General features: G+C 38.8%; 1 non-coding gene across 1 annotated transcript; it reads right to left on the bottom strand.

Moving 5' to 3' along the window:
* Positions 1-2,975: 2,975 nt before the first annotated feature.
* Positions 2,976-3,083, bottom strand: LOC148577443 (small nucleolar RNA R71). Its single transcript, XR_015903274.1, has one exon. It is a non-coding gene; the product is annotated as a small nucleolar RNA R71 (small nucleolar RNA).
* Positions 3,084-26,982: the final 23,899 nt, after the last annotated feature.

Genomic DNA, 26,982 nt, shown 5'->3' with positions numbered 1-26,982 from the left:
CGATTAGCCGTGCCGTGACAGGGCATTGGATCATTTTCCCGAGAGATGATCGAAAGTAGCCATTGACAGTGGTGATGTATCACATAAAGCCAGCCATGGAAAGGAGTAAGACTGATTGGATGAAGATAGCAGGAATGCAGAGGTTCAGAAGAACGAAAAGCATCTCCATTCGCTTATCTGAAATTCCTACCAATGATTTACATAAGTACCTCTATCCCTATTCTATTATTTATTATTCGAAAACATCATTATCAATTTATATCTGCCTAACTGAGATTTGCAAGGTGACCATAGCTTGCTTCATACCAACAATCTCCGTGGGATTCGACCCTTACTCATGTAAGGTATTACTTGGACGACCCAGTGCACTTGCTGGTTAGTTGTATCGAAGTTGTGAACCATGGTATTGGCACCATGTTCTTGGCGCCATTGCCAGGGAAAGAAAGAGCCATGAATTTTACATAATTAAAGTGTAATCACAATTACGCGTACCAAGTTGCTCACGTTGCCAGGGATTCTTCGGGCCTGGACATCACAATTTCGTGCACCAAGTTTTTGGCGCCGTTGCCGGGGATTGTTCGAGTTTGAACAACTGACGGTTCATCCTGTTGCTCAGATTAGGTAATTTTCTTTTTGTTTTGCTTTCAAAAATTTTTCAAAAATATTTCAAAATTTTCTCACCTGTTTTCGAAAAAAAAAATGTTTTCAAAAAAAAAATATATTTTTATTCAAAATTTTTAAGAATGAATTCTATTGTTTCATGAAGCATGTAAAGCCTGGCTGGCTGTAAAGCCATGTCTAAATATTTTTTTGGACTGAGGCTTGCAATTTGTTATCAAGAGCAATATACTCTGGTGTTAAATGCTGAAGCTTGGCTGGCCATTGGCCATGTCTAGTGTTTTGGACTGGAGCTTTCTTTGAAAGCTTGGCTGGCTAGTGAGCCATGTCTAATTCCTGGACTGAAGCTTTAGACTAAGAATGCAAGATTCCTGGAATTCATATTAAAAATTTTGGAATCCTTATTTTCTTTTTTTCAATTAATTTTTCGAAAAATCCAAAAAAAAATTAGAAAATCATAAAAAAATCAAAAATATTTTTCTATTTCTTGTTTGAGTCTTGAGTCACATTATAAGTTTGGTGTCAATTGCATGTGCATCTTGCATTTTTTTGAAAATTTCATGCATTCATGGTGTTCTTCATGATCTTCAAGTTGTTCTTGGTAAGTCTTCTTGTTTGATCTTGATGATTTTTTGTTTTGTGTCTTTTCATGTTTACCATATGCATTCATGAATTCTTAGTGCATAAGCATTAAAGAATTCTAAGTTTGGTGTCTTACATGTTTTCTTTGCATCAAAAATTTTTCAAAAATATGTTCTTGATGTTCATCTTGACATTCAAAGTGTTCTTGGTGTTCATCTTGACACTCATATCATTCATGCATGCATTCATTGTTTTGATCTAAAAATTTCATGCATTGCATCATTTTTCTTGTTTTTCCCTTTCATCATAAAAATTCAAAAATCAAAAAAATATCTTTCCCTTTTTCTCTCATCAAATTTGAAAATTTGAGTTGACTTTTTCAAAAATTTTTAAAATCAAATTGTTTCTTATGAGTCAAATCAAATTTTCAATTTGAAAATCTTATCTTTTTCAAAATCTTTTTCAAAAATCAAATCTTTTTCAAATTTCTTAGTTATTTTCGAAAATTCTAAAAATATTTTTCAAAAATCTTTTTCTTATTTTTATATCAAATTTTCGAAAATAACATAATCAATTAATGTTTTGATTCAAAAATTTCAAGTTTGTTACTTACTTGTTAAGAAAGATTCAAACTTTAAGTTCTAGAATCATATCTTGTGATTTCTTATGAATCAAGTCATTAATTGTGATTTTAAAAATCAAATCTTTTTCAAAACTAATTTCTAAAATATCTTCTTATCTTATCTTTTTCAAAAATATCTTTTCAAAATATCTTTTCTAACTTCCTAACTTCTTATCTTTTCAAAATTTGTTTCAACTAACTAACTAACTTTTTGTTTGTTTCTTATCTTTTTCAAAACTACCTAACTAACTCTCTCTCTCTCATTTTCGAAAATATCTCCCCCCTTTTTCAAAATTTCTTTTTAATTTATTAATTATTTTAATTTTTAAATCTTAATTTTCGAAAATTACTAACATTTTTCAAAAACTATTTTCAAAAATCACTAACTCTTTTTCAAAATAATTTTCGAAAATTATCCCTCCCAAATCTTATTCTATTTATTCATTCATATCCTAACATCTCATCTCACATCTCTGCCATCCTCACAGTTGTGTTTCTTCCATTATATTACATTCTTTGTCTCCCCCTCTTCTTCTACTCACACAGGGATCCCTATACTGTGGTATAAAGGACCTCTATTATTATTATTATTATTTTTCTGTGTCCTCTTCTTTGTCATATGAGCAGGAGCAAGGATAAGAACATTCTTGTGGAAGCAGATCCAGAACCTGAAAGGACTCTGAAGAGAAAATTAAGAGAAGCTAAAATACAACAATCCAGAGATAACCTTTCAGAAATTTTCGAACAGGAAGAGGAGATGGCAGCTGAAAATAATAATAATGTAAGGAAGATGCTTGGTGACTTTACTGCACCTAATTCCAATTTACATGGAAGAAGCATCTCCATTCCTGCCATTGGAGCAAACAACTTTGAGCTAAAACCTCAACTAGTTTCTCTGATGCAGCAGAACTGCAAGTTTCATGGACTTCCATCTGAAGATCCTTTTCAGTTCTTAACTGAATTCTTGCAGATATGTGATACTGTTAAGACTAATGGAGTAGATTCTGAAGTCTACAGGCTCATGCTTTTCCCTTTTGTTGTAAGAGACAGAGCTAGATTATGGTTGGATTCTCAACCCAAAGACAGCCTGAACTCTTGGGATAAGCTGGTCACGGCTTTCTTAGCCAAGTACTTTCCTCCTCAAAAGCTGAGCAAGCTTAGAGCTGATGTTCAAACCTTCAGACAGAAAGAAGGTGAATCCCTCTATGAAGCTTGGGAAAGATACAAACAGTTGACCAAAAAGTGTCCTTCTGACATGCTTTCAGAATGGACCATCCTGGATATATTCTATGATGGTTTATCTGAGCTATCAAAGATGTCACTGGACACTTCTGCAGGTGGATCCATTCACCTAAAGAAAACGCCTGCAGAAGCTCAAGAACTCATTGACATGGTTGCTAATAACCAGTTCATGTACACTTCTGAAAGGAATACTGTGAATAATGGGACGCCTATGAAGAAGGGAGTTCTTGAAGTTGATACTCTGAATGCCATATTGGCTCAGAATAAAATATTGACTCAGCAAGTCAATATGATCTCTCAGAGTCTGCATGGAATGCAAGCTGCATCCAACAGTACTCAAGAGGCTTCTTATAAAGAAGAAGCTTATGATCCTGAGAACCCTGCAATAGCAGAGGTGAATTACTTAGGTGAACCTTATGGAAACACCTATAACTCATCATGGAGAAATCATCCAAATTTCTCATGGAAGGATCAAAAGCCTCAACAAGGCTTTAATAATGGTGGAAGAAACAGGTTTAACAATAATAAACCTTTTCCATCACCCACTCAGCAACAGACAGAGAACTCTGAACAAAATACTTCTAATTTAACAAATCTAGTCTCTGATCTATCCAAGGCCACTGTAAGTTTCATGAATGAAACAAGATCTTCCATTAGAAATTTGGAAGCACAAGTGGGCCAGCTGAGTAAAAGGATCATTGAAATCCCTCCTAGTACTCTCCCAAGCAATACAGAAGAGAACCCAAAAGGAGAGTACAAGGCCATTGACATAAGCACCATGGCCGAACCTGTAAGGGAAGGAGAGGACGTGAATCCTAAGGAGGAAGACCTCCTGGGACGTTCAGTGATCAATAAGGAGCTTCCCTCTGAGGAACCAAACGACTCTGAGGCTCATCTAGAGACCATAGAGATTCCATTGAACCTCCTTATGCCCTTCATGAGCTCTGATGAGTATTCCTCTTCTGAAGAGAATGAGGATGTCACTGAAGAGCAAACTGCCAAGTTTCTTGGTGCAATCATGAAGCTGAATGCCAAATTATTTGGCATTGATACTTGGGAAGTTGAACCTCCTTTGTTCATCAACGAACTAAGTGATCTGGATCAACTGATATTACCTCAGAAGAGACAGGATCCTGAAAAGTTCATAATACCCTGTACCATAGGCACCATGATCTTTAAGGCTCTGTGTGACCTTGGTTCAGGAATAAACCTTATGCCCCTCTCTGTAATAGAGAAACTGGGAATCTATGGGGTGCAAGCTGCTAAAATCTCACTAGAGATGGCAGACAGCTTAAGAAAACAGGCTTATGGACAAGTAGAAGATGTACTAGTAAAGGTTGAGGGCCTTTACATACCTACTGATTTCATAGTCCTGGATACTGGAAAGGAAGAGGATGAATCCATCATCCTAGGAAGACCTTTCCTGGCAACAGCAAGAGCTGTGATTGATGTTGACAGAGGTGAAATAGTCCTTCAATGGAATGAGAACTCCCTTGTGTTTAAAACTCAAGGATCTCTCTCTGCAACCATGGAGAGGAAGCAGAAAAAGCTTCTCTCAAAGCAGAGTCAACCAGAGCCCCCACAGTCAAACTCTAAGTTTGGTGTTGGGAGGCCACAACCAAACTCTAAGTTTGGTGTTGAACTCCCATATCCAAACTCTAAGTTTGGTGTTGGAGAGTCTCAACAAAGCTCTGCACATCTGTGAGGCTCCATGAGAGCCCACTGTCAAGCTATTGACATTAAAGAAGCGCTTGTTGGGAAGCAACCCAATGTTTATCTAACTTTCATTTTCATTGTTTTTCATGTTTTCTTAGGTTCATGATCATGTAGAGTCACAAAATAAATAGAAAAATTGAAAACGGAATCAAAAACAGCGGAAAAAAAAAATCACACCCTGGAGGAGCATCTGTCTGGCGTTCAGCGCCAGAACAGAGCATGGTTCTGGCGCTGAACGCCCAAAATGGGCAGCTTCTGGGCGCTGAACGCCAGAACAGGCATGGTTCTGGCGTTCAACGCCAGAAATGGCATACAAATGGGTGTTGAACGCCCAAAATGGCCACCAACCTGGCGCTGAACGCCTAGAGTTGTGTGCTAAGGCATTTTTACATGCCTAATGGGTGCAGGGATGTAAATCCTTGAACACCTCAGGATCTGTGGACCCCACAGGATCCACTCAGGATCTGTGGACCCCACAGGATCCCCACCTACCTCCACTCACTTCTTCTCACCACTCTCTTTCACACAACCCCATAAACACTCTTCCCAATAAACCTACCTCATAAACTCCACATACCTTCAAAATTCAAAACCAATTTCCCACCCAAACCCACCCATATGGCCGAACAAATACCCCACCTCCCTACCCTATATAAAGCCATCCATTCTTCTTCAGATTCACACAACACACCTCTCTACACTCCTCTTGGCCGAAACCACATCTCCCTCTCCCTCTCCATATTTCTTCTTCTTCTTATTCTATTCTTTTGTTTATTGCTCGAGGGCGAGCAATATTCTAAGTTTGGTGTGGTAAAAGCATAGCTTTTTTGTTTTTCCATTACCATTGATGGCATTTAAGACCGGAGAATCCTCTAGAAGAGGGAAAGGGAAGACAAAAGCTTCCACATCCGAGTCATGGGAGATGGAAAGGTTCATCTCCAAAGCCCATCAAGACCACTTCTATGATGTTGTGGCCAAGAAGAAGGTGATCCCTGAGGTCCCTTTTAAACTCAAAAGAAATGAGTATCCGGAGATCCGACATGAAATTCAAAGAAGAGGTTGGGAAGTTCTAACAAATCCCATCCAACAAGTCGGCATCCTAATGGTTCAAGAGTTCTATGCCAATGCACGGATCACCAAGAACCATGATCAAAGTAAGAACCCAGATCCAAAGAACTATGTTACAATGGTTCGGGGAAAATACTTAGATTTTAGTCCGGAGAATGTGAGGTTGGCGTTCAACTTGCCAAACATGGAAGAGAACGCACGCCCCTACACAAGGAGAGTCAACTTTGATCAAAGGTTGGACCAAGTCCTTATGGACATATGTGTAGAAGGAGCTCAATGGAAGATTGACTCCAAAGGCAAGCCGGTTAAACTAAGAAAATTGGACCTCAAGCCTATAGCTAGAGGATGGATGGAGTTTATTCAATGCTCAATCATTCCCACTAGCAACCGATCTGAAGTTACTATAGACCGGGCCATCATGATCCATAGCATCATGATTGGAGAAGAGGTGGAAGTTCATGAGATTATACCTCAAGAACTCTACAAGGTGGCTGACAAGTCTTCCACTATGGCAAGGTTGGCCTTTCCTCACCTCATTTGCCACCTATGCAATTCGGCTGGGATTGACATAGAGGGAGATATCCTCATCAAAGAGGACAAGCCCATCACTAAGAAAAAGATGGAGCAAGCAAGAGAGCCCACTCATGGAGCTCAAGAGGCGTATGAAGCTCATTACCATGAGATCCCTGAGATGCCTCAAATGCACTTTCCTCCACAAAACTATTGGGAGCAAATCAACACCTCCCTAGGAGAATTGAGTTCCAATATGGGACAACTAAGGGTGGAACATCAAGAGCACTCCATCATGCTTCATGAAATAAGAGAAGATCAAAAAGCAATGAGGGAGGAGCAACAAAGACAAGGAAGAGACATAGAAGAGCTCAAGGACATCATTGGTTCCTCAAGAAGGAAACGCCACCATCATTAAGGTGGATTCATTCCTTGTTCTTGTTTTTTCTGTTTTTCGTTTCTATGTTATGTGCTTATATGTGTTTGTGTCTTCACTACATGATCATTAGTAGTTAGTAACTTTGTCTTAAAGTTATAAATGTCCTATGAATCCATCACCTCTCTTAAATGAAAAATGTTTTAAATCAAAAGAACAAGAAGTACATGAGTTTTGAATTTATCCTTGAACTTAGCTTAATCATATTGATGTGGTGACAATGCTTCTTGTTTTCTGAATGTATGCTTGAACAGTGCATATGTCTTTTGAAGTTGTTGTTTTAAGAATGTTAAATATGTTGGCTCTTGAAAGAATGATGACTAGGAGACATGTTATTTGATAATCTGAAAAATCATAAAAATGATTCTTGAAGCAAGAAAAAGCAGCAAAGAACAAAGCTTGCAGAAAAAAAAGGGGCGAAAAAAAATAGAAAAAAAAATAGAAAGAAAAAGAAAAAGCAAGCAGAAAAAGCCAATAACCCTTAAAACCAAAAGGCAAGGGCAAATAAAAAGGATCCCAAGGCTTTGAGCATCAGTGGATAGGAGGGCCTAAAGGAATAAAATCCTGGTCTAAGCGGCTAAACCAAGCTGTCCCTAACCATGTGCTTGTGGCGTGTAGGTGTCAAGTGAAAACTTGAGACAGAGCGGTTAAAGTCAAGGTCCAAAGCAAAAAAAGAGTGTGCTTAAGAACCCTGGACACCTCTAATTGGGGACTCTAGCAAAGCTGGGTCACAATCTGAAAAGGTTCACCCAATTATGTGTCTGTGGCATTTATGTATCCGGTGGTAATACTGGAAAACAAGGTGCTTAGGGCCACGGCCAAGACTCATAAAGAAGCTGTGTTCAAGAATCATCATACTGAACTAGGAGAGTCAATAACACTATTTGAAATTTGAAGTTCCTATAGATGCCAATCATTCTGAACCTCAATGGATAAAGTGAGATGCCAAAACTATTCAAGAGGCAAAAAGCTATAAGTCCCGCTCATATGATTGCAGCTATGTTTCATTGATAGTTTGGAATTTATAGTATATTCTCTTCTTTTTATCCTATTTGATTTTCAGTTGCTTGGGGACAAGCAACAATTTAAGTTTGGTGTTGTGATGAGCGGATAATTTATACGCTTTTTGGCATTGTTTTTAGTATGTTTTTAGTAGGATCTAGTTACTTTTAGGGATGTTTTCATTAGTTTTTATGTTAAATTCACATTTCTGGACTTTACTATGAGTTTGTGTGTTTTTCTGTGATTTCAGGTATTTTCTGACTGAAATTGAGGGACTTGAGCAAAAATCAGATTCAGAGGTTGAAGAAGGACTGCTGATGCTGTTGGATTCTGACCTCCCTGCACTCAAAGTGGATTTTCTGGAGCTACAGAACTGGAAATAGCGCGCTTCCAATTGCGTTGGAAAGTAGACATCAAGGGCTTTCCAGCAATATATAATAGTCCATACTTTGGCCAAGAATAGACGACGTAAACTGGCGTTCAACGCCAGCTTTCTACCCAAATCTGGCGTCCAGCGCCAGAAAAGGATCCAAAACCAGAGTTGAACGCCAGAAATGGATCAAAACCTGGCGTTCAACTCCACAAATGGCCTCTGCACGTGCAACACTCAAGCTCAGCCCAAATACACACCAAGTGGGCCCAGGAAGTGGATTTATGCATCAATTACTTACTCATGTAAACCCTAGTAGCTAGTTTATTATAAATAGGACCTCTTACTATTGTATTAGGTATCTTTGGTCTCAGTTTTAATCCATTGTTCATCTTAGGAGACTATTGATCATGTTTTAGGGGGGCTGGCCATCTCGGCCATGCCTGAACCTTCACTTATGTATTTTCATACGGTAGAGTTTCTACACTCCATAGATTAAGGTGTGGAGCTCTACTGTTCCTCAAAGATTAATGCAAAGTACTACTGTTTTCTATTCAATTCATCTTATTTCACTTCCAAGATATCCATTCGCACCAAAGAACGTGATGAAGGTGATGATTATGCGTGACGCTCATCATCCTTCTCCTTTATGAACGCGTGCCTGACAAACACTTCCGTTCTACATGAAATAAGCTAGAATGAATATCTCTTAGATCTCATAACCGGAATCTTCGTGGCGTAAGCTAGAATGATGGCGGCATTCAAGAGAATCCGGAAAGTCTAAACCTTGTCTGTGGTATTCCGAGTAGGATTCAATGATTGGATGACTGTGACGAGCTCATAACTCGCGATTGCAGGGCATTAGTGACAGACGCAAAAGGATAGTAAATCCTATTCCAGCATGATCGAGAACCGACAGATGAATAGCCGTGCCGTGACAGGGTGCATGAGCATATTATTCACTGAGAGGATAAGATGAAGCCATTGGCAAGGGTGATGCCTCCAGACGATTAGCCGTGCCGTGACAGGGCATTGGATCATTTTCCCGAGAGATGACCGAAAGTAGCCATTGACAGTGGTGATGTATCACATAAAGCCAGCCATGGAAAGGAGTAAGACTGATTGGATGAAGATAGCAGGAAAGCAGAGGTTCAGAGGAACGAAAAGCATCTCCATTCGCTTATCTGAAATTCCTACCAATGATTTACATAAGTACCTCTATCCCTATTCTATTATTTATTATTCGAAAACATCATTATCAATTTATATCTGCCTAACTGAGATTTGCAAGGTGACCATAGCTTGCTTCATACCAACAATCTCCGTGGGATTCGACCCTTACTCATGTAAGGTATTACTTGGACGACCCAGTGCACTTGCTGGTTAGTTGTATCGAAGTTGTGAACCATGGTATTGGCACCATGTTCTTGGCGCCATTGCCAGGGAAAGAAAGAGCCATGAATTTTACATAATTTAAGTGTAATCACGATTACACGTACCAAGTTGCTCACGTTGCCAGGGATTGTTCGAGCCTGGACATCACAATTTCGTGCACCATTGGACCAAGTCCTCATGGACATATGTGTGGAAGGAGCTCAATGGAAAATTGACTCAAAAGGTAAGCCGGTTCAACTAAGATGGCTTGACCTCAAACCAGTGGCTAGAGGATGGTTGGAGTTCATTCAACGCTCAATCATTCCTACTAGCAACTAGTCTGAAGTTACTATAGACCGGACCATCATGATCCATAGTATCATGATTGGGGAGGAAGTGGAAGTTCATGAGATTATACCTCAAGAACTCTACAAAGTGGCTGACAAGTCCTCCAACTTGGCAAGGTTAGCCTTTCCTCACCTCATTTGCCACCTTTGCAATTCGGCTGTGATTGACATAGAGGGAGACATCCTCATTGAAGAGGACAAGCCCATCACTAAGAAAAGTATGGAGCAAACAAGAGAGCATGGACCTCAACATGAGCATGAGGAAATTCCTCACCATGAAATCCCTGAGATGCCTCAAGGGATGCACTTTCCTCCACAAAACTATTGGGAACAAATCAACACTTTCCTAGGTGAATTAAGTTCCAACATGGGACAATTAAGGGTGAAACATCAAGAGCACTCCATCATCCTCCACGAAATTAGAGAAGATCAAAGAGCTATGAGGGAGGAGCAAGAAAGACAAGGAAGAGACATAGAGGAGCTCAAAAGCACCATTGGTCCTTCAAGAAGAGGAAGACGCCACCCTCACTAAGGTGGACTCATTCCTTAATCTCCTTGTTTATTTATTTTCCTGTTTTTTGATTTTTATGCTTTATGTCTGTTTATGTTTTTGTCTTCATGATCACTAGTATTTAAGTGTCTATGCCTAAAAGTTATGAATGTCCTATGAATCCATCACCTTTCTTAAATGAAAAATGTTTTAATTACAAAAGAACAAGAAGTACATGGTTTTAAATTCATCCTTAAAACTAGTTTGATTATTTTGATGTGGTGACAATACTTTTTGTTTTCTGAATGAATGCTTGAACAGTGCATATGTCTTTTGAAGTTGTTGTTTAAGAATGTTAAATATGTTGGCTCTTGAAAGAATAATGACAAGGAGACATGTTATTTGATAATCTGAAAAATCATAAAAATGATTCTTGAAGCAAGAAAAAGCAGTGAATACAAAGCTTGCAGAAAAAAAAATAGCGAAAAAAACAAAAAAAAAAGAGGAAAAGAACAAGCAAGCAGAAAAAGCCAAAAGCTCTTAAAACCAAAAGGCAAGAGCAAAAAGCCAGTAGCCCTTAAAACCAAAAGGCAAGGGTAAATAAAAAGGATCCAAGGCTTTGAGCATCAGTGGATAGGAGGGCCTAAAGGAGTAAAATCCTGGCCTAAGCGGCTAAACCAAGCTGTCCCTAACCATGTGCTTGTGGCGTGAAGGTGTTAAGTGAAAACTTGAGACTGAGCGGTTAAAGTCAAGGTCCAAAGCAAAAAAAAGAGTGTGCTTAAGAACTCTGGACACCTCTAATTTGGGACTTTAGCAAAGCTGAGTCACAATCTGAAAAGGTTCACCCAGTTATGTGTCTGTGGCATTTATGTATCCGGTGGTAATACTGGAAAACAAAGTGCTTAGGGCCACGGCCAAGACTCATAAAGTAGCTGTGTTCAAGAATCAACATACTGAACTAGGAGAATCAATAACACTATCTGAACTCTGAGTTCCTATAGATGCCAATCATTCTGAACTTGAATGGATAAAGTGAAATGCCAAAACTGTTCAAGAGGCAAAAAAGCTACAAGTCCCGCTCATCTGATTAGAGCTATGTTTCATTGATAGTTTGGAATTTATAGTATATTCTCCTCTTTTTATCCTATTTGATTTTCAGTTGCTTGGGGACAAGCAACAATTTAAGTTTGGTGTTGTGATGAGCTGATAATTTATACGCTTTTTGGCATTATTTTTAGTATGTTTTTAGTATGATTTAGTTAGTTTTTAGTATATTTTTATTAGTTTTTAATTAAAAATCACATTTCTGGACTTTACTATGAATTTGTGTGTTTTTCTGTGATTTCAGGTATTTTCTGGCTGAAATTGAGTGACCTAAGCAAAAATAAGATTCAGAGGTTGAGAAGGACTGCAGATGCTGTTGGATTCTGACCTCCCTGCACTCAAAGTAAATTTTCTGGAGCTACAGAACTCCAAATGGTGCGCTTCCAATTTTTTTGGAAAGTAGACATCCAGGGCTTTCCAGAAATATATAATAGTCTATACTTTGCCCGAGTTTAGATGACGCAAACTAGCGTTAAACGCCAGTTCCATGTTGCAGTCTGGCGTTCAGCGCCAGAAACAAGTTGCAAAGTGGAGTTCAACGCCAGAAACACGTTACAAACTGGCGTTCAACTCCAAAAATGACCTCTCCACGTGAAAGCTTCATGCTCAGCCCAAGCACATACCAAGTGGGCCCCGGAAGTGGATTTCTACATCATTTACTTATTTCTGTAAACCCTAGTAACTAGTTTAGTATAAATAGGACTTTTTACTATTGTATTTACATCTTGGGATCAGATCTTGGATTAGTTTTATGCAATCTTAGACTTTTGTGAGGGCTAGCCATTCAGCCATGCCTGAACCTTTCACTTATGTATTTTCTACGGTAGAGTTTCTACACACCATAGATTAAGGTGTGGAGCTCTGCTGTTCCTCAAGGATTAATGCAAAGTACTACTCTTTTTCTATTCAATTCAACTTATTCCGCTTCTAAGATATTCATTCGCACTTCATTATGATGGATGTGATGGTCGTGATAGTCATCATCATTCTCAACTTATGAACGCGTGCCTGACAACCACTTCCGTTCTACCTTAGATTGATTGGATATCTATTGGATATCTAATACAGGGGACCGAGTCCGAGTTATTAGTGTCTTCGTGGTATAAGTTAGAACCCATGGATGGCCATTCTTGAGATCCGAAAAGTCTAAACCTTGTCTGTGGTATTCCGAGTAGGATCTGGGAAGGGATGGCTGTGACGAGCTTCAAACTCGCGAGTGCTGGGCGTAGTGACAGACGCAAAAGGATAGTAAATCCTATTCCAGTATGATCGAGAACCGACAGATGATTAGCCATGCGGTGACAGCGCATTGGACCATTTTCACAGGAGGATGGGATGTAGCCATTGACAATGGTGATGCCCTACATAAAGCTTGCCATGGAAAGGAGTAGGATTGATTGGATGAAGACAGCAGGAAAGCAGATATCAGAGGAACGAAAGCATCTCTATACGCTTATCTGAAATTCTCACCAATGAATTACATAAGTACCACTATCCTATTTTATATTTTATTTATTTTCATCCACTATAATTTCTTAAAACAATTTAATCCGCCTGACTGAGATTTACAAGATGACCATAGCTTGCTTCATACCAACAATCTCTGTGGGATCGACCCTTACTCACGTAAGGTTTATTACTTGGACGACCCAGTGCACTTGCTGGTTAGTTGTACGAAGTTGTGAAATAGATATAAGATCATGAACGTGCGTATTGAGTTTTTAGCGTCGTTACCAAGGAATGGAATGATCACGATTTTGCACACCAATGACTTGTCATCATAACACCAAACTTAAAACTTGCTTGTCCCCAAGCAAGCATTAAGCACAAGAGAAGATAAAATGAAATAGAGTAGCATACATGTCCTTATTAAGCAGATAGTTGAACTAAGTTCATAGGATTTCATGTAGATCAATAGTAGCTCATTTATTCTTTGCTGTTACATAAGATATGTTTCTTCAAAGATTCACTATGGTTGCTGCTACAATGCCTTACTTTTTGCTTACTCCTTTGCTAGCTTTTTCCTTCTTTCTTTTGCTTAGAGAGCTTATTACTTGTTGAAGGCTTGGTGGAAAATGTTGCAGTATCCTTTGGCTTTATTGCACTCAACATTCCTTCACCACAGACACATGGCTCACCTTTTTCCTCCTAGGATCATTGATGCCCAGCATCTCTTTGGATAACTAAGTGTTTTGTAGCTAAGTTGCTCTTTATTGTGGACTTTCAGTTGGCAATCCCAAATCAGTTGATCTAAGTGGCCAAGTTTTGTAATACTCCTTAGAACTTACTTGTTCAAGCATATCCTAGTACACAAACACCACAGGCATATGTCCTAGGGTCCAAGCTATTGGTGTCTAGCCTTATTATTTGTTTCTTTGCCACTTTTTGGCTTTTTCTATTTCTTTTTCTTTCTGTTTTGATTTATTTTCAAGGGGCTTTCATTAATTGAAGGATCATAACAGCAAATTAGCTTAGGCTTCTGATGAGCGGATAATTTATACGCTTTTTGGCATTGTTTTTAGTATGTTTTTAGTAGGATCTAGTTACTTTTAGGGATGTTTTCATTAGTTTTTATGTTAAATTCACATTTCTGGACTTTACTATGAGTTTGTGTATTTTTCTGTGATTTCAGGTATTTTCTGGCTGAAATTGAGGGACTTGAGCAGAAATCAGATTCAGAGGTTGAAGAAGGACTGCTGATGCTGTTGGATTCTGACCTCCCTGCACTCAAAGTGGATTTTCTGGAGCTACAGAACTCGAAATGGCGCGCTTCCAATTGCGTTGGAAAGTAGACATCCAGGACTTTCCAGCAATGTATAATAGTCCATACTTTGGCCAAGAATTGACGACGTAAACTGGCGTTCAACGCCAGCCTTCTGCCCAAATCTGGCGTCCAGCGCCAGAAAAGGATCCAAAACCAGAGTTGAACGCCCAAACTGGCACAGAAACTGGCGTTCAACTCCACAAATGGCCTCTGCACGTGGAACACTTAAGCTCAGCCCAAACACACACCAAGTGGGCCCCGGAAGTGGATTTATACATCAAATACTTACTCATGTAAACCCTAGTAGCTAGTTTATTATAAATAAGACCTCTTACTATTGTATTAGACATCTTTGGATCTTTGGATTACCTTATGATCCTTTGATCACGCTTTGGGGGCTGGCCATCTCGGCCATGCCTGGACCTTTCACTTATGTATTTTCAACGGTAGAGTTTCTACACTCCATAGATTAAGGTGGTGTGGAGCTCTGCTGTTCCTCAAAGATTAATGTAAAGTACTACTGTTTTCTATTCAATTCTTCTTATTTCGCTTCTAAGATATCCATTCGCACCCAAGAACATGATGAAGGTGATGATTATGTGTGACGCTCATCACCATCTCCTTTACGAACGCGTGCCTGACAAACACTTCTGTTCTACATGAAATAAGCTAGAATGAGTATCTCTTAGATCTCCTAACCAGAATCTTCGTGGCGTAAGCTAGAATGATGGCGGCATTCAAGAGAATCCGGAAGGTCTAAACCTTGTCTGTGATATTCTGAGTAGGATTCAATGATTGAATGACTGTGACGAGCTTCAAACTCGCGATTGTTGGGCGTTAGTGACAGACGCAAAAGGAGGGTGAATCCTATTCCAGCATGATCGGGAACCGACAGATGAATAGCCGTGCCGTGACAGGGTGCGTGAGCATATTATTCACTGAGAGGAGGGGATGTAGCCACTGACAACGGTGATGCCCTTGCATACAGCCAGCCATGGAAAGGAGTAAGACAGATTGGATGAAGATAGCAGGAAAGCAGAGGTTCAGAGGAACGAAAAGCATCTCCATTCGCTTATCTGAAATTCCTACCAATGATTTACATAAGTATCTCTATCCCTATTTTATTATTTATTATTCGAAAACTCCAAAATTAATTTATATCCGCCTGACTGAGATTTACAAGGTGACTATAGCTTGCTTCATACCAACAATCTCCGTGGGATTCGACCCTTACTCACGTAAGGTATTACTTGGACGACCCAGTGCACTTGCTGGTTAGTTGTATCGAAGTTGTGACAGACTGTAAAACTAGATCAGAGTATCTGGCCTAAGAAGCCACTACCAGAGATCACAATTTCGTGCACCAAGTTTTTGGCGCCGTTGCCGGGGATTGTTTGAGTTTTCGGCAAGCTTTTGGTCCGGTAACATCAGTGCCAGATTCCCTTTTGATCCGGCAACAGCACCAAGTTGCTCACGTTGCCGGGGATTGTTTGAGTTTGGACAACTGACGGTTCATCCTGTTGCTCAGATTAGGTAATTTTCTTTTTGTTTTCTTTTCAAAAATTTTTCAAAAATATTTCCAAAACTTTCTCATCTGTTTTCGAAAAAAAAAATTTATATAAAAATGTTTTCAAAAATTTATTCAAAATTTTTAAGAATGAATTCTAGTGTTTCATGAAGCATGTTGAAGCCTGGCTGGCTGTAAAGTCATGTCTAAATTTATTTGGACTGAGGCTTGCAATTTGTTATCAAAGAGCAATATACTCTCGTGTTAAAGGCTAAAGCTTGGCTGGCCATTGGCCATGTCTAGTGTTTTGGACTGGAGCTTTCATTGAAAGCTTGGCTGGCTAGTGAGCCATGTCTAATTCCTGGACTGAAGCTTTAGACTAACATGGCAAGATTCCTGGAATTCATATTAAAAATTTTGGAATCCTTATTTTTTCTTTTTTCATATTATTTTCGAAAAAATCCAAAAAAAAATTAGAAAATCATAAAAATCAAAAATATTTTTTTTGTTTCTTGTTTGAGTCTTGAGTCATGTTATAAGTTTGGTGTCACTTGCATATGCATCTTGCATTTTTTTCGAAAATATCATGCATTCATAGTGTTCTTCATGATCTTCAAGTTGTTCTTGGTAAGTCTTCTTGTTTGATCTTGATGATTTTTTGTTTTGTGTCTTTTCATGTTTATCATATGCATTCTTGAATTCTTAGTGCATAAGCATTAAAGAATTCTAAGTTTGGTGTCTTGCATGTTTTCTTTGCATTAAAAATTTTTCAAAAATATGTTCTTGATGTTCATCATGATCTTCATAGTGTTCTTGGTGTTCATCTTGACATTCATAGCATTCTTGCATGCATTCATTGTTTTGATCTAAAAATTTCATGCATTGCATAATTTTCATGTTTTCATAAAAATTCAAAAATCAAAAAAATATCTTTCTCTTTTTCTCTCATCAAATTCGAAAATTTGAGTTGACTTTTTCAAAAATTTTTAAAATCTAGTTGTTTCTTATGAGTCAAATCAAATTTTCAATTTGAAAATCTTATCTTTTTCAAAATCTTTTTCAAAAATCAAATCTTTTTCAAAATGCTTAGTTATTTTCGAAAATTCCAAAAATCTTTTTCAAAAATCTTTTTCTTATTTTTAGACCAAATTTTCGAAAATAACATAATCAATTAATATTTTGATTCAAAAATTTCAAGTTTGTTACTTGCTTGTTAAGAAAGATTCAAACTTTAAGTTCTAGAATCATATCTTGTGATTTCTTATGAATCAAGTCATTAATTGAGATTTTAAAAATCAAATCTTTTTCAAAATTAGTTTCTAAAATATCTTCTTATCTTATCTTTTTCAAAAATATCTTCTCATCTTATCTTTTTCAAAAATATCTTTCCAAAATATCTTTTCTAACCTCCTAACTTCTTATCTTTTCAAAATTTGTTTCAACTAACTAACTAACTTTTTGTTTGTTTCTTAACTTTTTCAAAACTACCTAACTAACTCTCTCTCTCTAATTTTCGAAAATATCTTCCCTCTTTTTCAAAAATTTCTTTTTAATTAACTAATTATTTTTATTTTTAATTTAAAAAAAAATTCGAAAAAAATACTAACATTTTTCAAAAAATCATTTTCAAAAATCACTAACTCTTTTTCAAACATATTTTCGAAAATTCTCCCTCTACCATCTCATTCTATTTATTCATTCATATCCTAACATCTCATCTCACATATCTAGCCTCCTCACAGTTGTGTTTCTTCCATTATATTACATTCTTTGTCTCCCTCTCTTCTTCTACTCACACGGGAAACCCTATACTATGGTATAAAGGATCTCCATTATTATTATTATTTTTCTATGCCTTTTTCTTTGTCATATGAGCAGGAGCAAGGATAAGAACATTCTTGTAGAAGCAGATCCAGAACCTGAAAGGACTCTGAAGAGAAAATTAAGAGAAGCTAAAATACAATAATCCAGAGATAACCTTTCAAAAATTTTCGAACAGGAAAAGAAGATGGCAGCCGAAAATAATAATAATATAAGGAAGATGCTTGGTGACTTCACTGCACCTAATTCCAATTTACATGGAAGAAGCATCTCCATTCCTGCCATTGGAGCAAACAACTTTGAGCTGAAACCTCAATTAGTTTCTCTGATGCAGCAGAACTGCAAGTTTCATGGACTTCCATCTGAATATCCCTTTCAGTTCTTAACTGAATTCTTGCAGATATGTGATACTGTTAAGACTAATGGAGTAGATCCTGAAGTCTACAGGCTCATGCTTTTCCCTTTTGCTGTAAGAGACAGAGCTAGATTATGGTTGGATTCTCAACCCAAAGACAGCTTGAACTCTTGGGATAAGCTGGTCACGGCTTTCTTAGCCAAGTACTTTCCTCCTCAAAAGCTGAGCAAGCTTAGAGCTAATGTTCAAACCTTCAGACAGAAAGAAGGTGAATCTCTCTATGAAGCTTGGGAAAGATACAAACAGTTGACCAAAAAGTGTCCCTCTGACATGCTTTCAGAATGGACCATCCTGGATATATTCTATGATGGTTTATCTGAGCTATCAAAGATGTCACTGGACACTTCTGCAGGTGGATCCATTCACCTAAAGAAAACGCCTGCAGAAGCTCAAGAACTCATTGACATGGTTGCTAATAACCAGTTCATGTACACTTCTGAAAGGAATCCTGTGAGTAATGGGACGCCTATGAAGAAGGGAGTTCTTGAGGTTGATACTCTGAATGCCATATTGGCTTAGAATAAAATATTGACTCAGCAAGTCAATATGATTTCTCAGAGTCTGCATGGAATGCAAGCTGCATCCAACAGTACTCAAGAGGCTTCTTCTGAAGAAGAAGCCTATGATCCTGAGAACCCTGCAATAGCAGAGGTAAATTACTTAGGTGAACCTTATGGAAACACCTATAACTCAACATGGAGAAATCATCCAAATTTCTCATGGAAGGATCAAAAGCCCCAACAAGGCTTTAATAATGGTGGGAGAAATAGGTTTAGCAATAGCAAGCCTTTTCCATCATCAACTCAGCAACAGACAGAGAACTCTGAACAAAATGCTTCTAATTTAGCAAATCTAGTCTCTGATCTATCTAAGGCCACTGTAAGTTTCATGAATGAAACAAGGTCTTCCATTAGAAATCTGGAAGCACAAGTGGGCCAGCTGAGTAAAAGGATCACTGAAATCCCTCCTAGTACTCTCCCAAGCAATACAGAAGAGAACCCAAAAGGAGAGTGCAAGGCCATTGACATAAGCGCCATGGCCGAACCTGTGAGGAGAGGAGAGGACGTGAATCCCAAGGAGGAAGACCTCCTAGGACGTCCAGTGATCAATAAGGAGCTTCCCTCTGAGGAACCAAAGGACTCTGAGGCTCATCTAGAGACCATAGAGATTTCATTGAGCCTCCTTATGCCCTTCATGAGCTCTGATGAGTATTCCTCCTCTGAAGAGAATGAGGATGTCACTGAAGAGCAAACTGCCAAGTTTCTTGGTGCAATCATGAAGCTGAATGCCAAATTATTTGGCATTGATGCTTGGGAAGTTGAACCTCCCTTGTTCATCAATGAACTAAGTGATCTGGATCAACTGACATTGCCTCAGAAGAGACAGGATCCTGGAAAGTTCATAATACCCTGTACCATAGGCACCATGATCTTTAAGGCTCTGTGTGACCTTGGTTCAGGAATAAACCTCATGCCCCTCTCTGTAATAGAGAAACTGGGAATCTATGGGGTGCAAGCTGCTAAAATCTCACTATAGATGGCAGACAGCTCAAGAAAACAGGCTTATGGACAAGTAGAAGATGTATTAGTAAAGGTTGAGGGCCTTTACATACCTACTGATTTCATAGTCCTAGATACTGGAAAGGAAGAGGATGAATCCATCATCCTAGGAAGACCTTTCCTGGCCACAGCAAGAGCTGTGATTGATGTTGACAGAGGTGAAATATTCCTTCAATGGAATGAGAACTCCCTTGTATTCAAGACTCAAAGATCTCCCTCTGCAACCATGGAGAGGAAGCAGAAAAAGCTTCTCTCCAAGCAGAGTCAACCAGAGCCCCCACAGTCAAACTCTAAGTTTGGTGTTGGGAGGCCACAACCAAACTCTAAGTTTGGTGTTGAACTCCCATATCCAAACTCTAAGTTTGGTGTTGGAGAGTCTCAACAAAGCTCTGCACATCTGTGAGGCTCCATGAGAGCCCACTGTCAAGCTATTGACATTAAAGAAGCGCTTGTTGGGAGGCAACCCAATTTTTATTTATCTAACTATATTTTTCTTAGTTATGTGTCTTTATAGGTTCATGATCATGAGGAGTCACAAAATAAATATAAAAATTAAAAACGGAATCAAAAATAGCAGAAGAAAAATCACACCCTGGAGGAGCATCTGTCTGGTGTTCAAACGCCAGAACAGAGCATAGTTCTGGCGCTGAACGCCCAGAATGGGAGCATCCTGGCGCTGAACGCCCAGAACAAGCATGGTTCTGGCGTTCAACGCCAGAAATGGCAGCAAAGGGGCGTTGAACGCCCAAAATGGGCACCAACCTGGCGCTGAACGCCCAGAGTTGTGTGCAAGGGCATTTTACATGCCTAAATTGGTGCAGGGATGTAAATGCCTTGACACCTCAAGATCTGTGGACCTCACAGGATCACCTCAGGATCTGTGGACCCCACAGGATCCCCACCTACCTCCACTCACTCTCTTCTATCTTCTCAATCATCCTCTATTCCCAATAAACACTCTTCCCTATTAACTCTTTACCACTCACATCCAAACACCCACTTTCCTTCAAAATTCAACATCTCTCTCCCACCCAATCCCACCCATATGGCCGAATACACACTCCTATCCATCTCCTCCATATCTTCTTCTTATTCTTCTATTCTTTCTTCTTTTGCTCGAGGGCGAGCAACATTCTAAGTTTGGTGTGGTAAAAGCATAGCTTTTTTGTTTTTTTTCCATAACCATTGATGGCACCTAAGGCCAGAAAAACCTCTAGAAAGAGGAAAGGGAAGACAAAAGCTTCCATCAAGGGTCTATAGCTCAGTGGTAGAACATTTGACTACAAATCAAGAGATCCCTGAGATACCTCAGGGAATACATTTTCTTCCACACAATTATTGGAAGCAACTAAGGGTGGAACATTAAGAGCACTCCATCATCCTTCATGAAATCAGAGAAGATCTAAAAGCATTGAAGGAGGAGCAGCCAAAGCAAGGAAGAGACATAGAAGAGCTCAAGGACATCACTAAGGTGGATTCATTCCTTGTTCTTAATTCTTCTGCTTTTCGTTTTCTATGTTATGTGCTTATCTATGTTTGTGTCTTCATTACATGATCATTAGTAGTTAGTAACTTTGTCTTAAAGATATGAATGTCCTATGAATCCATCACCTCTCTTAAATGAAAAATGTTTTAATTCAAAAGAACAAGAAGTACATGAGTTTCGAATTTATCCTTGAACTTAGCTTAATTATATTGATGTGGTGACAATGCTTCTTGTTTTCTGAATGTATGCTTGAACAGTGCATATATCTTTTGAAGTTGTTGTTTAAGAATGTTAAATATGTTGGCTCTTGAAAGAATGATGACTAGGAGACATGTTATTTGATAATCTGAAAAATCATAAAAATGATTCTTGAAGCAAGAAAAAGCAGCAAAGAACAAAGCTTGCAGAAAAAAAAAAAAAAAGAGAGAGGCGAAAAAAAAAATAGAAAAAAAAATAGAAAAAGAAAAAGCAAGCAGAAAAAGCCAATAACCCTTAAAACCAAAAGGCAAGGGCAAATAAAAAGGATCCCAAGGCTTTGAGCATCAGTGGATAGGAGGGCCTAAAGGAATAAAATCCTGGTCTAAGCGGCTAAACCAAGCTGTCCCTAACCATGTGCTTGTGGCGTGTAGGTGTCAAGTGAAAACTTGAGACTGAGCGGTTAAAGTCAAGGTCCAAAGCAAAAACAAAGAGTGTGCTTAAGAACCCTGGACACCTCTAATTGGGGACTTTAGCAAAGCTGAGTCACAATCTGAAAAGGTTCACCCAATTATGTGTCTGTGGCATTTATGTATCCGGTAGTAATACTGGAAAACAAAGTGCTTAGGGCCACGGCCAAGACTCATAAAGAAGCTGTGTTCAAGAATCATCATACTGAACTAGGAGAGTCAATAACACTATTCGAAATCTGAAGTTCCTATAGATGCCAATCATTCTGAACCTCAATGGATAAAGTGAGATGCCAAAACTATTCAAGAGGCAAAAAGCTATAAGTCCCGCTCATATGATTGGAGCTCTGTTTCATTGATAGTTTGGAATTTATAGTATATTCTCTTCTTTTTATCCTATTTGATTTTTAGTTGCTTGGGGACAAGCAACAATTTAAGTTTGGTGTTGTGATGAGCGGATAATTTATACGCTTTTTGGCATTGTTTTTAGTATGTTTTTAGTAGGATCTAGTTTTTATGTTAAATTCACATTTCTGGACTTTACTATGAGTTTGTGTGTTTTTATATGATTTCAGGTATTTTCTGGCTGAAATTGAGGGACTTGAGCAGAAATCAGATTCAGAGGTTGAAGAAGGACTGCTGATGCTGTTGGATTTTGACCTCCCTGCACTCAAAGTAGATTTTCTGGAGCTACAGAACTCGAAATGGCGCGCTTCCAATTGCGTTGGAAAGTAGACATCCAGGGATTTCCAGAAATGTATAATAGTCCATACTTTGGCCAAGAATTGACGACGTAAACTGGCGTTTAACGCCAGCCTTCTGCCCAAATCTAGCGTCCAGCGCCAGAAAAGGATCCAAAACCAGAGTTGAACGCCCAAACTGGCACAGAAACTGGCGTTCAACTCCACAAATGGCCTCTACACGTGGAACACTTAAGCTCAGCCCAAACACACACCAAGTGGGCCCCGGAAGTGAATTTATACATCAAATACTTACTCATGTAAACCCTAGTAGCTAGTTTATTATAAATAGGACCTCTTACTATTGTATTAGACATCTTTGGATCTTTGGATTACCTTATGATCCTTTGATCACGCTTTGGGGGCTGGCCATCTCGGCCATGCCTGGACCTTTCACTTATGTATTTTCAACAGTAGAGTTTCTACACTCCATAGATTAAAGTGTGGAGCTCTGCTGTTCCTCAAAGATTAATGCAAAGTACTACTGTTTTCTATTCAATTCTTCTTATTTCGCTTCTAAGATATCCATTCGCACCCAAGAACGTGATGAAGGTGATGATTATGTGTGACGCTCATCACCATCTCCTTTACGAACGCGTGCCTGACAAACACTTCTGTTCTACATGAAATAAGCTAGAATGAGTATCTCTTAGATCTCCTAACCAGAATCTTCGTGGCGTAAGCTAGAATGATGGCGGCATTCAAGAGAATCCGGAAGGTCTAAACCTTGTCTGTGGTATTCTGAGTAGGATTCAATGATTGAATGACTGTGACGAGCTTCAAACTCGCGATTGTTGGGCGTTAGTGACAGACGCAAAAGGAGGGTGAATCCTATTCCAGCATGATCGGGAACCGACAGATGAATAGCCGTGCCGCGACAGGGTGCGTGAGCATATTATTCACTGAGAGGAGGGGATGTAGCCACTGACAACGGTGATGCCCTTGCATACAGCCAGCCATGGAAAGGAGTAAGACAGATTGGATGAAGATAGCAGGAAAGCAGAGGTTCAGAGGAACGAAAAGCATCTCCATTCGCTTATCTGAAATTCCTACCAATGATTTACATAAGTATCTCTATCCCTATTTTATTATTTATTATTCGAAAACTCCAAAATTAATTTATATCCGCCTGACTGAGATTTACAAGGTGACTATAGCTTGCTTCATACCAACAATCTCCGTGGGATTCGACCCTTACTCACGTAAGGTATTACTTGGACGACCCAGTGCACTTGCTGGTTAGTTGTATCGAAGTTGTGACAGACTGTAAAACTAGATCAGAGTATCTGGCCTAAGAAGCCACCACCAGAGATCACAATTTCGTGCACCAGCTTCAAAGAACATGTCATTATGCAACATTTATTTTGTGAGCTATCAATTGAATCAAACACATACCACCACTAACTTCCATTCTAACTTTTGCAACATTGAACAATTACCTTTCTAAATCAAACATCTCTCTTTTATTCAAACAGCATGGGGAACAAAACAAAATTTAAGCAAATGAAGGATGACAATTATTATGCAGATAACTTTAGGCTAGGATTATGCAGATAGCTTTCTCTAGTATGTACTTCCACTTGCAACTAAATGATCATTCCAACCAGACATAAAGGAATCTCTGAATTAAATCATTACACAATCAACAAAGATCAAGGATAAATACAACCTGTTAGGTTGCAGCTTTTCATTCTTCCTTCTGTTTGCTCCTTGTAAGTCATAATGCAAATGTTCCTTGATTTGTTGGCTATTTTCCTGTATACTCCTCGAATGTTGCTTGCTTTTTAACTCCTTTAGGTATCCAGTTAATCTGCAAAACTTGTGTGTGGGCTCTTGTGTGTGAACACCAAACTTAGTTCCTTGCCAGTGTTTCTTATGCAACAAATTATATGTGAAATCTTTTTCTTTTTCAAAAGCAATAAGACTAATAACTAGAAAACAGCATAATAGTTAACTAGTTTATCTAAATGCGTGAAGCTAGCATTATGCAAAAGGTGAGAATGTGTTTCATGAAGAGATTTTGGTGGAACACCAAACTTAGAATCCTTCATTCTCCCTTATATTGTTTTGGTGTGCAACACCAAACTTAGCTTCTTGCAGTACAGATAAGGCTAATTAACCTTTTCATTAAAATAGCTATGAAAATAACACTACCTCCGGTTGGGTTTCCTCCCAACAAGGGCTCTTTTATTGTCACTAGCTTGACATCCTCTATGCTTGTTCAGTTCATATTCTGAACTTCTTTTTCCTGGTCCCATTGTCCTTCTAAGTAAGGCTTTGCTCTGTGCCCATTTGTTGTGAAGTGGCTCTGTGTAGCTTCATCTAGCAGCTCAAGACTTCCATAAGGAAAAACTTTTGTTACTAGATACGGACCTGTCCATTTGGACTTGAGCTTGCCAGGGAAGATTTTGAGCCTTGAGTTATACAGGAGCACTTGCTGACCTGGCTTGAATTCTTTCTTTGAGAGCTTCTTGTCATGCCACCTCTTAGCTATTTCTTTGTATATCTTAGCATTCTCATAAGCTTCTAGTCTAAACTCATCCAACTCATTTAGTTGTAGCAGCCTCTTTTTTCCTGCTGCTTGAGAATCAAGGTTGAGGAGTTTAGTGGCCCAAAAAGCTTTATGTTCAATCTCTACAGGGAGGTGACAAGATTTTCCATATAATAGCTGAAATGGGAACTTTCCAATGGGAGTTTTGAAAGATGTCCTGTATGCCCAGAGTGCATCTTCTAACTTCCTAGCCCAATCTTTTCTTGTGCTTCCCACTGTTTTTTCTAAAATTTTCTTCAACTCTCTATTTGCTAATTCAGCCTGGCCATTTGTCTGAGGATGGTATGGTGTGGCTACTTTATGGATTACTCCATATTTGTGGAGGAGTTTCTCCATTTGTTTGTTGCAGAAGTGACCACCACCATTGCTGACAAGACCCTTGGGCACTCCATATCTAGTGAAAATTTGCTTCTTAAGGAACTGAAGGACAATCTGTGCATCACAAGTGGTTGTGGCTATGGCTTCCACCCACTTTGAGACATACTCTACTGCCCCAAGATGTATCTGAAAGAGTAGGAAGGGGGAAAAGGTCCCATGAAATCAAAGCCCCATAGGTCAAATAGCTCTACTTCCAAGATGAAATTTTGAGGCATCTCATTCCTTTTTGTCAATCCTCCAGCTCTTTGGCATTCATTGCATAAGTGAACAAATTCTCTGGCATTCTTGAAGATAGTTGGCCAATAGAAGCCGCTTTGTAGTACCTTTGCAGCTGTTCTCTCTGGTCCAAAGTGTCCACCGTATGCTGAACCATGACAATGCCACAATATGTCCCTTATTTCATTTTCAGGGATGCATCTCCTAATCATTCCATCAGAGCATCTTTTGAATAGAAAGGGTTCGTCCTACAAGAACTTCCTTGCTTCATTGAGCAGCTTTTTAACTTGTTGCTTGGAGAATTCTTGAGGTATCTTCCTTCCTACTTTGTAATTTGCTATGTCAGCAAACCAAGGTGCTTGTTGAACTTGGAACAGGTGCTCATCAGGGAAATTCTCATTTACTTGCTGTGGTCTATCTTGATATGCTTCTTGTGGTACTCTTGATAAATGATCTGCCACTTGATTTTCACTTCCCTTCCTATCTCTTACCTCAATGTCAAACTCTTGTAGTAGCAGCACCCACCTAATAAGCCTTGGTTTTGAATCCTGTTTAGACATTAAATACTTGAGAGCAGCATGGTCAGTGTACACTATAACTTTTGAGCCAATCAAGTATTGCCTAAACTTATCAAATGCATAAACAATTGCCAAAAGTTCTTTCTCAGTGGTGGTGTAATTTTTCTATGTTTCATTTAATACTTTGCTGGCATAATATATGACATGGTGCAACTTATCTTTCTTTTGTCCCAGCACAGCACCAATAGCAAGATCACTTGTATCACACATAAGTTCAAAAGGTAAGTTCCAATCAGGGGGTGTGATGATTGGTGCTGTGATGAGTTTTCTCTTTAAGGTTTCAAAGGCATGCTTACAGTTGCCATCAAAGATGAAAGGGTTGTCAATTACTAGCAAATTGCTCAATGGCTTTGCTATTTTTGAGAAATCTTTGATGAACCTTCTGTAGAAACCAGCGTGCCCAAGAAAACTCCTTACTGCTTTCACATTAACGGGTATAGGAAGTTTTTCAATAATTTCTATTTTAGCTTTATCAACTTCTATACCTTTGCATGACACTTTATGCCCAAGAACTATCCCTTCAGGAACCATGAAATGGCATTTTTTCCAATTAAAGACCAAGTTAGTTTCTTGGCATCTTTTCAAAACAAGAGTTAGATGATGAAAACAAGTATTAAATGAATTGCCAAAGACAGAAAAATCATTCATGAAGACTTCTAAAAATTTTTCAACCATATCAGAGAAAATGGAAAGCATACACCTCTGAAATGTGGCTGGGGCGTTGCATAGCCCAAAAGGCATCCTCCTGTATGCAAAAACTCCAAATGGACATATGAAGGCAGTCTTCTCTTGGTCCTTGAGGTCCACCATGATTTGATTGT

This window comes from Arachis ipaensis, chromosome B1 (genome assembly GCF_059453495.1).
Source record: "Arachis ipaensis isolate K30076 ecotype BB chromosome B1, ASM5945349v1, whole genome shotgun sequence".
In the NCBI taxonomy this organism is placed as follows: domain Eukaryota; kingdom Viridiplantae; phylum Streptophyta; class Magnoliopsida; order Fabales; family Fabaceae; genus Arachis; species Arachis ipaensis.
Note: the sequence above shows the minus strand (reverse complement) of the source record. Positions and strands in the feature narration are given on the sequence as shown.